Source organism: Rhinolophus sinicus, chromosome 16 (assembly GCF_057876585.1).
Source record: "Rhinolophus sinicus isolate RSI-liver-muscle chromosome 16, RSI-T2T, whole genome shotgun sequence".
NCBI lineage: Eukaryota > Metazoa > Chordata > Mammalia > Chiroptera > Rhinolophidae > Rhinolophus > Rhinolophus sinicus.
This window is the reverse complement of record NC_142516.1, coordinates 101,621,663-101,633,095: the sequence shown is the minus strand read 5'-3', so window position 1 is coordinate 101,633,095 and position 11,433 is coordinate 101,621,663. Positions and strand designations below refer to the sequence as shown.

Sequence of the window (11,433 nt, the reverse complement as noted above, 5' to 3'; positions counted from 1 at the left end):
GTCTTATTTTGTTTATATCTCCATACTTGAAGTGCTGGTTGACCCATGTTTTGATGATTCATACATTAGAATTGCCTACATAATGAGTCTCCTCATTCCTGTTAACTCAGTAAGTATAACTAACTTCTTTTTTTGAGAGACAAACTGTTTTCTAAAAAAGGAACTAAGGGGAAAATTTGTCATAAAGTTGCTTATGAAAAGAGAAATGAAAAATTGAATGGACAGTGAGCTGGACTACTACTTTGCATATATTTTTTGAAATACACATTTGGAGACATTTCTAAAATCTATAGAGTTTATAAAATAAAACTGCATAATAAATTATTACTCAGTTGATGCCATTCCTATAGAATTAATATAATGTACATATATTTCTTTCTGTAAATGTTAACAGTTGTAAAAAGAAAACACTAGAGACCTTGGAGTACCTGAATGTGCATCAAAATGACCTGGACAGCTTGTTTAAGACCAGATGCTCAAGCTCGCTCGCGCCCCCCCACTGGCTGCTGGCGGTCATCGGTGATCCTCTAGTTAGTCCCTGTTGCCTCCTCAGCCACCTGTCACAGGCTCCGAGCTTGCTGCTTCATGGACATGCGTCCTTGGCACAGAGACGCCGAGCTCGGAGCCATCACCAGAGTGTGTTAAGTTCAAGGCACTTTGTACAACTTCTGCCACACAGGCCGTGGATCTTGCTGCAGATTTGTAAGCAAGGGCTGCCATCCGGAAGAAACTGGTGGTTGTGCTGGAGTTCCCAGAGGTTGTGCATGTGCCCACGGTATTTGAGAACTATGTGGCAGACACTGAAGTGGATGAAAAACAGGTAGAGTTGGCTATATGGGACACAGCTGGGCAGGAAGATTATGGTTACTTGACGCCTCTTTCTACTTGAACACTGATGTTACAGTGATGTGTTTTTCCATTGCCAGCGCTGATAGTTTGGAAAACATCCCAGAAAACTGGAGTCTGGAAGGCAAGCATTTCTGCCCATCTCCTGGTTGGGAACAAGAAGGGTCTTCTGGATGATGAGTACACAAGGTGGGGGCTAGCCAAAGTGAAGCAGGAGCCCATAAAGAAGGTAGAGATGTGGCAAACTGGATTGGCACTTTTGGGTACATGGACTCACCCAAAACCACGATGGAATGAGGGAGGTTTTAGAAATGGCCAAGAGAGCTGCTCTGCAAGCCAGATGTGGGGTGAAAGAATCTGGATGACTCATCTTGTGAAACCCTGCTGCAAGCAGAGCCCTCATCAGTTAATTTTGAAGTGCTTTTTATTAATCTTAGTGTATGATTACTGGCCTTTTTCATTTATCTATCATTTACTTAAGATTACAAACAAAAAGTCATCTTGCTACCAGTATTTAATAGAAGCCAGCCATGATTATTAGTGATGTCCAACCCACCTGACCCGTTGGGTCCTGCTAACACTGCTCTAACAGCCCTCCGCTGCAGTCCACCTTATGCACCAGGCACCAATTCAAGGAATTTCTTCTTGCTTCTTTCTAGAAAGAGAAACGGTAACTTTTGTGAATTAGGCTGTAACTACGTCATAACTAACATGTCTTGCCTATCATCTGCCAGCTGCAAGGTCCTCTGGTGAGTCACCACTTCAGAACTTGACTCCGTAACAGATTCATTGGCATAGCTCTGGAGTGGCCATCCAGTGTTTTCAAAATGCACTCAGCAAAAAACGCCCAAGTCCATGCAGCTGTGCAAAGTTACAGTTCTCTAGTTTTATATTAGTGACCTTCCAGTTACTGTGTAATTAGTGCCACTGAATGTAGGTTACCCAAAATAAATATATCTACCCCAGACTAGATGTAGTATTTTTTTTGTATAACTGGATTTCTTAATTCTGATATTTGTCATCCCCACAGAAAGTATATTGTTTTTTTTAAAAAAGAAAGTGTATTTGAAAATAAAGTCACATGGAAAATTCATTTTTAAAATTCCCATTTTGTCAGTTTGTCTCATAAAGAATCAGCATAGCACCTGTTTTCGGCTCCATATATCCCAGTAGCCCATCCTCAGAGCTGGGCTAAGTAAATAGGAATTTGGTTTCATGCCTGAGGCACTCAGACTTTTGAAGATGACACAACCTGTGGTCTCCTGGACCACAGGGTTGGACTCTAGTTCACAGTGCTTTCTCCTCACTGTATCCAGGTTCCCTCCCAGAGGAGTCCGCAGTTCTTGTGGGTGGCACTCAGTTTCTCTCTTCTCTCTAGCTGACGAAACCTTTTTCTGTAACAGTTAATTTTTCCAACTACTAATAGATAAAGGAAGTTTTCTAGAACAAAGCAAAAAAACAAGAACAGATTCTCAGGCCCAACTCCCAGAGACTTGAATTCAGTAGAATTAAGGTGAACTCGAGACTCTGACTTTTTATTTTAGCAGCACTCCATAAGAATATAGCACTCTTTAAAGATAATGCCCTAGAGAAACGGATTGCCGCATGCTTCAGTGTGTTGCCTCGTATGAGTTTTAGACAGAAGCTGGATTAGAGTTAATTAATGATTGAAGTTTATGACAATATTCTATACTGTTGGTTACATATCTATCTGCTTTCGGGACAAGATGCACGGAAGGCAGAGCAGTCATCATGCTGTGACCACTGCAGAGCCTGACCGACTGAGTCTGGAATTGGCAAAACTTCCCCCTTCTGGAGGAAGATGAGCCATAAAAGGACATGAATGTGAAAGCATTTTTTCCCTCCTTTAAAATTTACCTTACATTTGTACTTAAGCACAAGTAATAACTCATTTAGCATATCCAATTTCTGCACTCTATTATACATTTCCTGAGAGATATAATTTTGTCATGAAACAATGTAAAGGTAAATGTTTCTCTTGCCTGTACCTTAAGTTGCTTTGCTTGTGACTTGAATGAAATGAAAAAGGAATGAAAATATAGGCGTAGGAGAGAATTCATTTTCACAAATTCAAATCTCGTAGACAATTGATGTTATAAAGTTTCAGCAAAAGCAGAAAAATCCCCCTTTTGTAGGAGTGGATTTTTCATTGGTTTCTAGGAGGCGGTGTGTTTTGGTAACAAAGGAGCATGGGCTTTAGAGCTACTCGTTCGCACAGTTGAATCTTGGCTCTGATAATTAGGACATTAGCTGCGTAACCTCTTGTCTCAACATCTTTGTGTTTCATTTTTCTCATTATTAAATAAAGACATAATAATAATATGCCTTACAGATTCAGGGTGAATATGAGAATTAGTATTTTTATTAATAAAAAAGGAAAGACGAGAAATGGAAGAGAGACAGAAAGAGATGTTTTCTTCTCTGTCATCCACTTCCCTGTCTCTTTTCTGTTTTTTTATTCAAAAGCAAAAATATAATTGTTAAAAATTTTAATATTGCCTCAAAGCAAATGAGTTATAGTAGTATCTCATGAAAAATACATAACTATACAATACTTATAAAGCAATGCCCTACACCATAAAAACCTATTGAACATCAGATAAAATATACTAATAATCAACTTCAGCAATTGAAGTAGCAACGTTGGTCTCTTTTTTAAAGGAGAAATTCCTAAATTACAAGGTGACATTCATGTGAGTGGTGTTACATTGAAGCACTCTTGCTGAGGTCCCTTGTCTTTGGATTGTGTAGTAGCATCACAGAATTATAAGGAATGACTAGTAATAATTTTACATTAAGAAATCACCTACCATATTTTGACATTATGTCCGAGATTTTTATAGATAAAAATAACTAAAACTCACAGAAATATGATGACTTCTCAAAACTTCATAGGGGAGGAGAAAACCTAGATATCTTTTTTTAAAAAAATAGGTGGAATGGAATTGAGGTTTTTTATTGAGATAAAATTGTCATATAACATTTTGTAAGTTTGAGTGTATGTGTTGATTTGATACATTTATATATTGTAATATGATTACCATCATAGCATTAGCTAACACCCTATCCATCACATCGCATAGTTATCATTTTTTTGTGTGGTGAGAACAGTTAGGATCTAGTTTCTTAGCAACTTTGAGGTTTATAATGCAGCATGGTTGTCTATAATCACTATGCTGTGCATTACATCTCCAGGATTTATTGATCTTCTAGTAGCAAGTTTGTAACTTTAAACACATCCCCCCAATTCTCCTACCCCCTGGTAACCCTCTTCTACTAAGTTTATATGGGTTTGGCTTTTTAATTATTTCCATGTATAAGTAATATCATTGTCTTTCTCTGTCTGACTTATTATACTTAGTACAGTGCCCTTCAAGATTCATCAATGTTATTGAAACTGGCAGGATTTCCTTCTTTCTCATAACCGAATAATATTCTATTATATGTATACACTGTATCTTTATCTACACTCCCATGTTTACTGCAGCATTATTCACAATAGCTAAGATGTTGGAACAACTCAGATTTTTTCTTTGTGTGTGTGCAGTGATGAGACATGGGAAAAATAGCTTGTTGCAGTAGAAAAAGCATTGTTTTGGAGCTGGCAGTACTAGTGAAAAGTTCTAGCTCTTTCATTCACTAGCTGTGGGGTTTAGTTTCCTTGAATTTCAATTTCCTCACCTTTAAAATAGAAAAAAAGTCATATGTAATCTTATGACTTTGGAAAAGAATGAAAGTAATTCACTACACTTAAAACTCATAATAAAGTGTGTCAAGCCTTATAAATCATGTAACTTGGTGCCACTCATGTAAAATTACAAAGTAAAATTACAAAGGACTGTTTAATGAGAATAGTTATCAATGTTGTATACCGAACTAGAAAAAAAAATAAAAGTGTACACTTAAAAAAAATTTAAGTGTAGTGAGTGTTCTATAAAGTGTAGCTATAATTTTCAGAGTCAGAAAAAGTTACATGTAAAACCAGGTTAAACATTTTCCTGCTTGGCTGAAAGGATGATTCATTTCCTTAGTCAAGGAGTCTTTACTTTCAAATGACAGTATCTAGCCTAACTGGCTAAAGAAAAAAAAAAGATGTATTTCAAAGAAACTGGGATGTCTTGTGGAGTATGATGGTTCTACCAGGGCAGGGTTTTCATTGTTTCATTCTTTGCTATATCCCCATTGCCTAGGATAGCATGTGACATGTACATAATGCTCAATAATTATTGTTAATTAAAATGTGGGGCTACAGCAGTGTTTCTCAACTTCTTTTTTTCTTTATCACCCTCCTAAAAAGCCATTTTTAGATGTTCTTTCCCAGTCATCCTCCTGCCTATGAAATTGAATACTAAGGAATGAGATTTTTGTCAGGTAGTGTTGAGCTCTAAGGGCCAAAAATCATTGCAAAATCTAATATTGCTTCCCTTGGAAGCAATATTGCCTCCATTGTGATCGTATGCACTAGAGGGACTAGAAGAAGACATTGTAAAAACCTAAGAAGCCACAATAAGGTAGTCTCTTCCTCTCTCCCTCTTTCTCTGTAAAGGGCCTTCCATTCCTACTTTTCTCAGATCAATGACTTCTCTCTCTTCCTGTCTGATCATGAACCTTCTCTTTTACAGTAACTCTGTCCTCATTCCCAGCTTTACATCATTTTATAGTCCAAGTTTTTAAAAGGCAAATCACAGTCTCTCAGCTCTACTTCCAGGTGTTTTAGGAAATAGAATTCCAGATGCCCAGGATTTGTCCAGTGTGTTTTTCTGATTCCATTAATTTCAGAAACAAATGAGTATGTGTTCATGTCATTCAGAGGCCAAACAGTAGTGGTTATGGGAGTGGAATCTCTCAAAAGAGGGCTTGAGTGGGTTCTTTAAGATGTGAATTATCGGGACAAAGAAGGAATGATTTTCATTTCCAGGAAGTAGTAAAGAATTAGCATAGTACCTGAATTCAGATTGTAGAAAGTTAGTATATGGAGCTTTTATTTTATCTTTTGGGAATTGGACATCCATTTCAGTGTTTCAATCCAGACATAATTAAAGCAGCATTTTAGTAAAATAAATCTAGTCATAATATAAAAAAATTAAATGGAGAAAGGAGATTCTACATAAATATAGATGAGCAGGGAGGCTCTTGGACTAGTAAGGGTGTAAAGTAATAATTCTAGGAAGGTGGCAAGTTGTAGTAGAAATTGGTCAAATTTTGGTGTCAGACTCTTATCTAGTACTAACTCTGTGACTTAATTTATTTATCTGTAAACTAAATACAATAATAGCAAATTTGCAGGATTATTTTGAGGAAGATTAATCATAATGTACCTGCACTATGCATGGAACATAGTAGGTATTCTATACATAGAATCTTTCTCTTACCCTCTTTTTCACTCACTCTCAGTCTTTGTGTCTACACACTGTTTTCTCTTTCATTAGCATACGATTTGGGCTGGACATAGTAACTTTTTATAAGCAATTTAAGAAAGGCTTATATTTCTCTAAGGCAAGCTGAAAAATCCTTCCCAGCTGTCACTTTCTCCAGATTCATTATATATTGTGTTTAATTATGGGATGCAGAGTCCTTGACGAGTCCTGCTGCTTCAGAAGACTGGGCACCATGGTTTCCATTAATAATGAGGAGAAAGCTAGTCTCTTGACTTCATTGCTATCTCTAAAACTCAAATGAATACAGCTGGGAAGACTCAAGAAGCCACTGATTGAATGATTATACCAAAACTAAAGATCCAACTCTTGTGTGCTATAGATAAACTCATCATCCTTTATAGGACTGCCCTATTTATGTCTCAGCTTGCATTTTGGGAAAATGTGCCAATCTTTATGAGGGTTTTTGGTTGGTACTCTGCTTATTTCCTAGAAACCACATCCTGCCTAATTTTCAAAAAGTCTCTAGGCTTATAAACACATAAAAATATTAAAATTGTCATGTTTTCATGTTGCAGCAGAGAACATTACTATTTAATAATGGGAAGTTTATAAGGAAGCAGCTGGCATTCATAAAAAATGTAGTGCCAGTCCCCAAGGAATAATAGTAATATAATATGATGACTTTATATATAATAATATGGCCTTTGTAAAGAGGCCTGTTATGCATATGATTCACTTTTTATAAAGATTTTTAATTAAAATTAAGCTAATATATAATATTATATAAGTTTCAGGTGTACACCATAGTTATTCAACAGTACCCACCTAACTCTATGCAGTGTTATTATCATATTATTGGTTTTATTCCCTATGCTAAAGAAGTGATCACCATGATAAGTCCAGCAACCATCTCACACTGTCCAACACTACCACAATATTATTAATCTTTCCCACCTTTTTAAAATTTTCAATTAGAGTTGACTTTCAATATTTTTTTATATTAGTTTCAAGTGTACAGCACAGTGGTTAGACATTTATATAATTTAGGAAGTGATCCCCCTAACTACCTGGCACTATACATAGTTTTTTACTATATTATTGATTATATTCCCTATACTTTACATCCCCATTATTTTGTAACTACCAATTTATATTTCTTAATACCCTTCACCTTTTTCACCCTGCCCCCAAACCCATTTCCATATACCACCCTGATAGATCTAATACCTATCTGGCATCATACATAGTTATTACAATATTATTGACTATATTCCTTATGCTGTACCCTACATCCATCCCCATGACTACTGTGTAAAAACAAATTTGTACTTCTTAATCCCTTCCAAATTTCACCCATCCCTAACCCCCACCCATCTTAAAGCAGTCCCTCTAAGATTCTTTGATACTTGTTTGGTGATGATGAACTCCTTTAACTTTTCTTATCTGGGAAGCTCTTTATCTGTCCTTCCATTCTAAATGATAGCTTTGCTGTGTAGAGTAATCTTGGTTGTAGATCCTTTCTTGTCATCACTTTGAATATTTCCTACCAATTCCTTTTGGCCTGCAAAGTTTCTGTTGGGAAATCAGCTCATGTTCTTATGGAGGCCCCCTTGTAAGTAACTGCTTTTTTCTCGCTGCTTTAAAAATTTTCTCTGTCTTTAACCTTCGGCATTTTAATTACGATCTGTCTTGGTGTTGGTCTCTTTGGATTCATCTTGTTTAGGACTCTCTGAGCTTCCTGGGTTTGTATATCTATTTCCTTCAGCACGTTAGGGAAGTTTTCTATCATTATTTCTTCAAATAGGTTTCAATTCTTTGCTTTCTTTTCCTTCTGGTACCCCTATAATGCAATTGTTGTTATGCTTGAGTTGTCCAAAAGGCCCCTTAAACTTTCCTTAGTTTTTTTAATTCCTTTTTTTTTTTTTTTTTTTCTGTTCTGGTTGGGTGTTTTCTGCTAACTTATTTTCTATATTGCTGATTAAATCCTCTGCTTCATCTAATCTACTGTTGATTCCCTGTAATATATTCTTCATTTCTGTTATTGTATTCTTTATTTCTGACTGGTTCTTTTTCATGTTTTCTATCTCCATTTTTATGTTTCCCGTCTCTTTGTTAAAGTTCTCCCTGAAATCAGTAAGCATCCTTATAACCAGTGTTTGGAACTCTGCATCGGATAGATTGCTTGTCTCCATTTTATTTAGTTATTTTTCTGGAGCTTTGTTCTGTTCTTTTATTTGAGACTTGTTTCTTGTCTCCCCATTTTAGCTGCCTCCCTGTGTTTGTTTCTATGTATTAGGTAGGGCTGCTATGTCTTCTGGTCTTAGTAGAGTGGCCTTATGTAGTAGGTGTGCTATGGGGCTCAGTAGTGCAGTCTTTCTGGTCACCTGGGCCATGCACTCCAAGTGTGTCCCTTGTGTGGATTGTGTGTGCCCTCCTCTTGTAGTTGAGTTTTGGTTGAATTCCACATCAATGGGAGGGACTGACTCTTGGGCCCAGTGGTTGTGAGGACTGGCCTTGACTACAGTGGAAAAGTTGTTGTGTAGGGGTTGACCCTACAGAGCAGGATCTGTCTCAGCAGGACTCTGGTGCCTGCCAATCTGCACCTTGGGTGTGTTGTACTTGGAGGCAGCTGGGTGATGTTCCAGCTTGTTTTGAAGCTGGCCACTGGGGGTGTCAGCCCCATGTGGGGACAGAGTCCCAGAGAGCAGTTTCCAGGCTTTTGACCTCATGTGGAAAGGTGCTGGCTCGGGTAGTAGTTGGCCATCAGCTGTAACCAGTTAGCCTTTAGAAACTAATATAACTGCCATGGCTAAGCTAGCAAGTGCAGATTGCAGCTAGCAAATGGGGTTGGTTGATTGGTTGGCAGAGAAGCAGACGGTGAATTGTGGATTGTGTTGATCCTACTTCCTCTATCTCCAACCCAGTCACCAGCGAGACTACAGTGGTATGAACCCCCTATCCACGGCTCCATTGGTGTTCCTTTTTGGCCTCACCATATCCTGCGTTATTATGTGGGGAGCGGGACCAAAGACCTTGTGTGACACCCAGGACCACCTTGGAGGGGATCCCCTATAGGTCAAGTTCAGCCACAGCCTGTGCTCCACCCGGGGCCACCTGGCAGGAGCCACAAAGAAATCTGCAGATGGCTGCTGCCCGTGTTGTGCTTGGATGTGCCTTAAGAGGCCAAGCCACGAACCGAGGCTGGCTGCTGCTAGTGCTGGCTTAGGACTGCTCAGTCAGAGGTACAGGACATGCTCAAGCCAGATGCTGCTTGTCTGGGTTCTGCGAACCTTTGAGAGACCCTAGGAAAGTCTGCAGCTTGAGCTAAGGCAGGCAGTTTGTAGGAAAAAAAACACTGGAAGGGGCTTGGGTATGCTTCAAAGTTGGGCTGGGTGGAGTCTTGAATCACCAGGGCGTGGCAAACAAACAGTAGAGACTCAGATATTGCAACCACCTGTGTCTGCATGCCAGGAAGCGGGAGGGCTCAGCAAAGAAACCATGGCCTCCACCAGCACCTCCATCCAGGAGACAGGTGCCTCTCCAGCCCTCTTCCCAAGCAAGATAACTCAGTTCCCCACCATTTGTCCCTGCTGCCTTTTCAGCTGCTGCTTCAGAGGTGGAGCTCAGAGCGAGTGATTTCACTGGTGGGTAAGTCTGCGCACAGTCCCTTTAAGAGGAGCTCCTGCGAGTGCAGCTTCTCTGTCTTACTCAGTCACAATCTCCGCTAGTTTTCACAACCAGACATTATGGGGACTTCCCTCCCTGGCACTAGAACCCAGGGCTGGGGTCGGTTTGGGACCTCTTGCTCCTCTGGGGAGTGTGGGGAACCTCCACAGCCAAAATAGCCTTCCCAATCTTTAATGGTCATACATGAGGGTGTGAGACCAGCCTGTTCCGCGTCTCTGCCCCTCCTACCAGTCTTTAGGTGGTTTCTTTTGCACATCTTTAGTTGTAGAGCTTTGGTTCAGCAAAGCTCTACAACTGGTTGAAATTTTAGGCAATTCTCAATGATGGTTGTTTTGTAGTTTAGTTGTAATTTTGATGTGGTCATGAGAGAAGGTAAGCACAGCATTTACCTTGTGCCATCTTGGTCCTAAGGTCTGTGGTTCACTTTTACGTGAGCAACCATGTGAAGTTGTGTACTTTCATTTTAAGTAGAGCATTTCATTATGACTTTCCACACATTTTGCTGCATGATGAGCTCAGATTCTAATTTCTAATGAAGTGCCTGAATACTTGGATTTTATTTTATAAATAGCTGAGACACATTCTTTAAGATGCCAAATGTGAACTATGCCTGCTGTAGAATGAATGCTTGTGTACTCCCAAAATTCATATGTTGAAACCTAATCCCGAAATATGGTGGTATTTAGAGTAGGGCTTTTGGGAGGCGTTAGGTCATGAGAGTGGAGCCCTCTTGAATGGGATTAGGGCCTTTATAAAAGACCCCAGATAGATCCCTAGTACCTTCTGCTACGTGAGGACATAGTGAGAAGATGACCATTGTGGGAGTGCAAAAAATAGTTTTCCTCCCACCTTTCTAAGTTCTTTAGGCTGGGCTACCAATAAAATTAACATGAGGCAGATTTACAGAAGAAAATGTCCAAGGTTTATTACAGATGTATATTAGGGGCTGCCATAATAATATGAGACCCAAGAAGGCATTGCATGGTTGAGGCTTGTATGTCATTCTGGAGCTAAGGATAGTGGTGTGTGTGTGTGTGTGTGTGTGTGTGTGTGTGTGTGTGTGTGTGTATGTGTGGTTTGGGACTTCAGAGTCAGGAAGGCAATTCACTTGGAGATGGAAAAGCAAATGTGTGGTAAATGAATGTTTGCTGGGGCATCTTTAATTATGGGACACAGAGAGGAGTTTGAACAAATGGGCTTTGCTAGGTTTGTCTCTATCACTAACTAGTTTATATTAAACTACTATAATTATCTATGATGACAGCTCCCTTCCTGGAGCAGGCATCTATCTAAGTTCCTTTTAGGCAATCAGGGGGAAGGTCAAAAGTCTTTCCTGAGTTTTTGTTTCTTAAAACTAACCAGCTTAAAATCAATATCCCAAAAGGCATATTTTGGGGTGGCAGACTCTGCTTCCCTTCACCATCTGTGGACCAGGAACCGGACTCTCATCAGACACTGAATCTGCCACAGCCTTGATCTTTGACTTCCCAAACTCCAGAAC

At 39.2% G+C, this 11,433-nt stretch overlaps 1 pseudogene; it reads left to right on the top strand.

Moving 5' to 3' along the window:
- The first annotated feature begins 400 nt into the window (after window positions 1-400).
- Window positions 401-1,223, top strand: LOC109449804 (transforming protein RhoA pseudogene; annotated as a pseudogene).
- The last annotated feature ends 10,210 nt before the right edge of the window (window positions 1,224-11,433 follow it).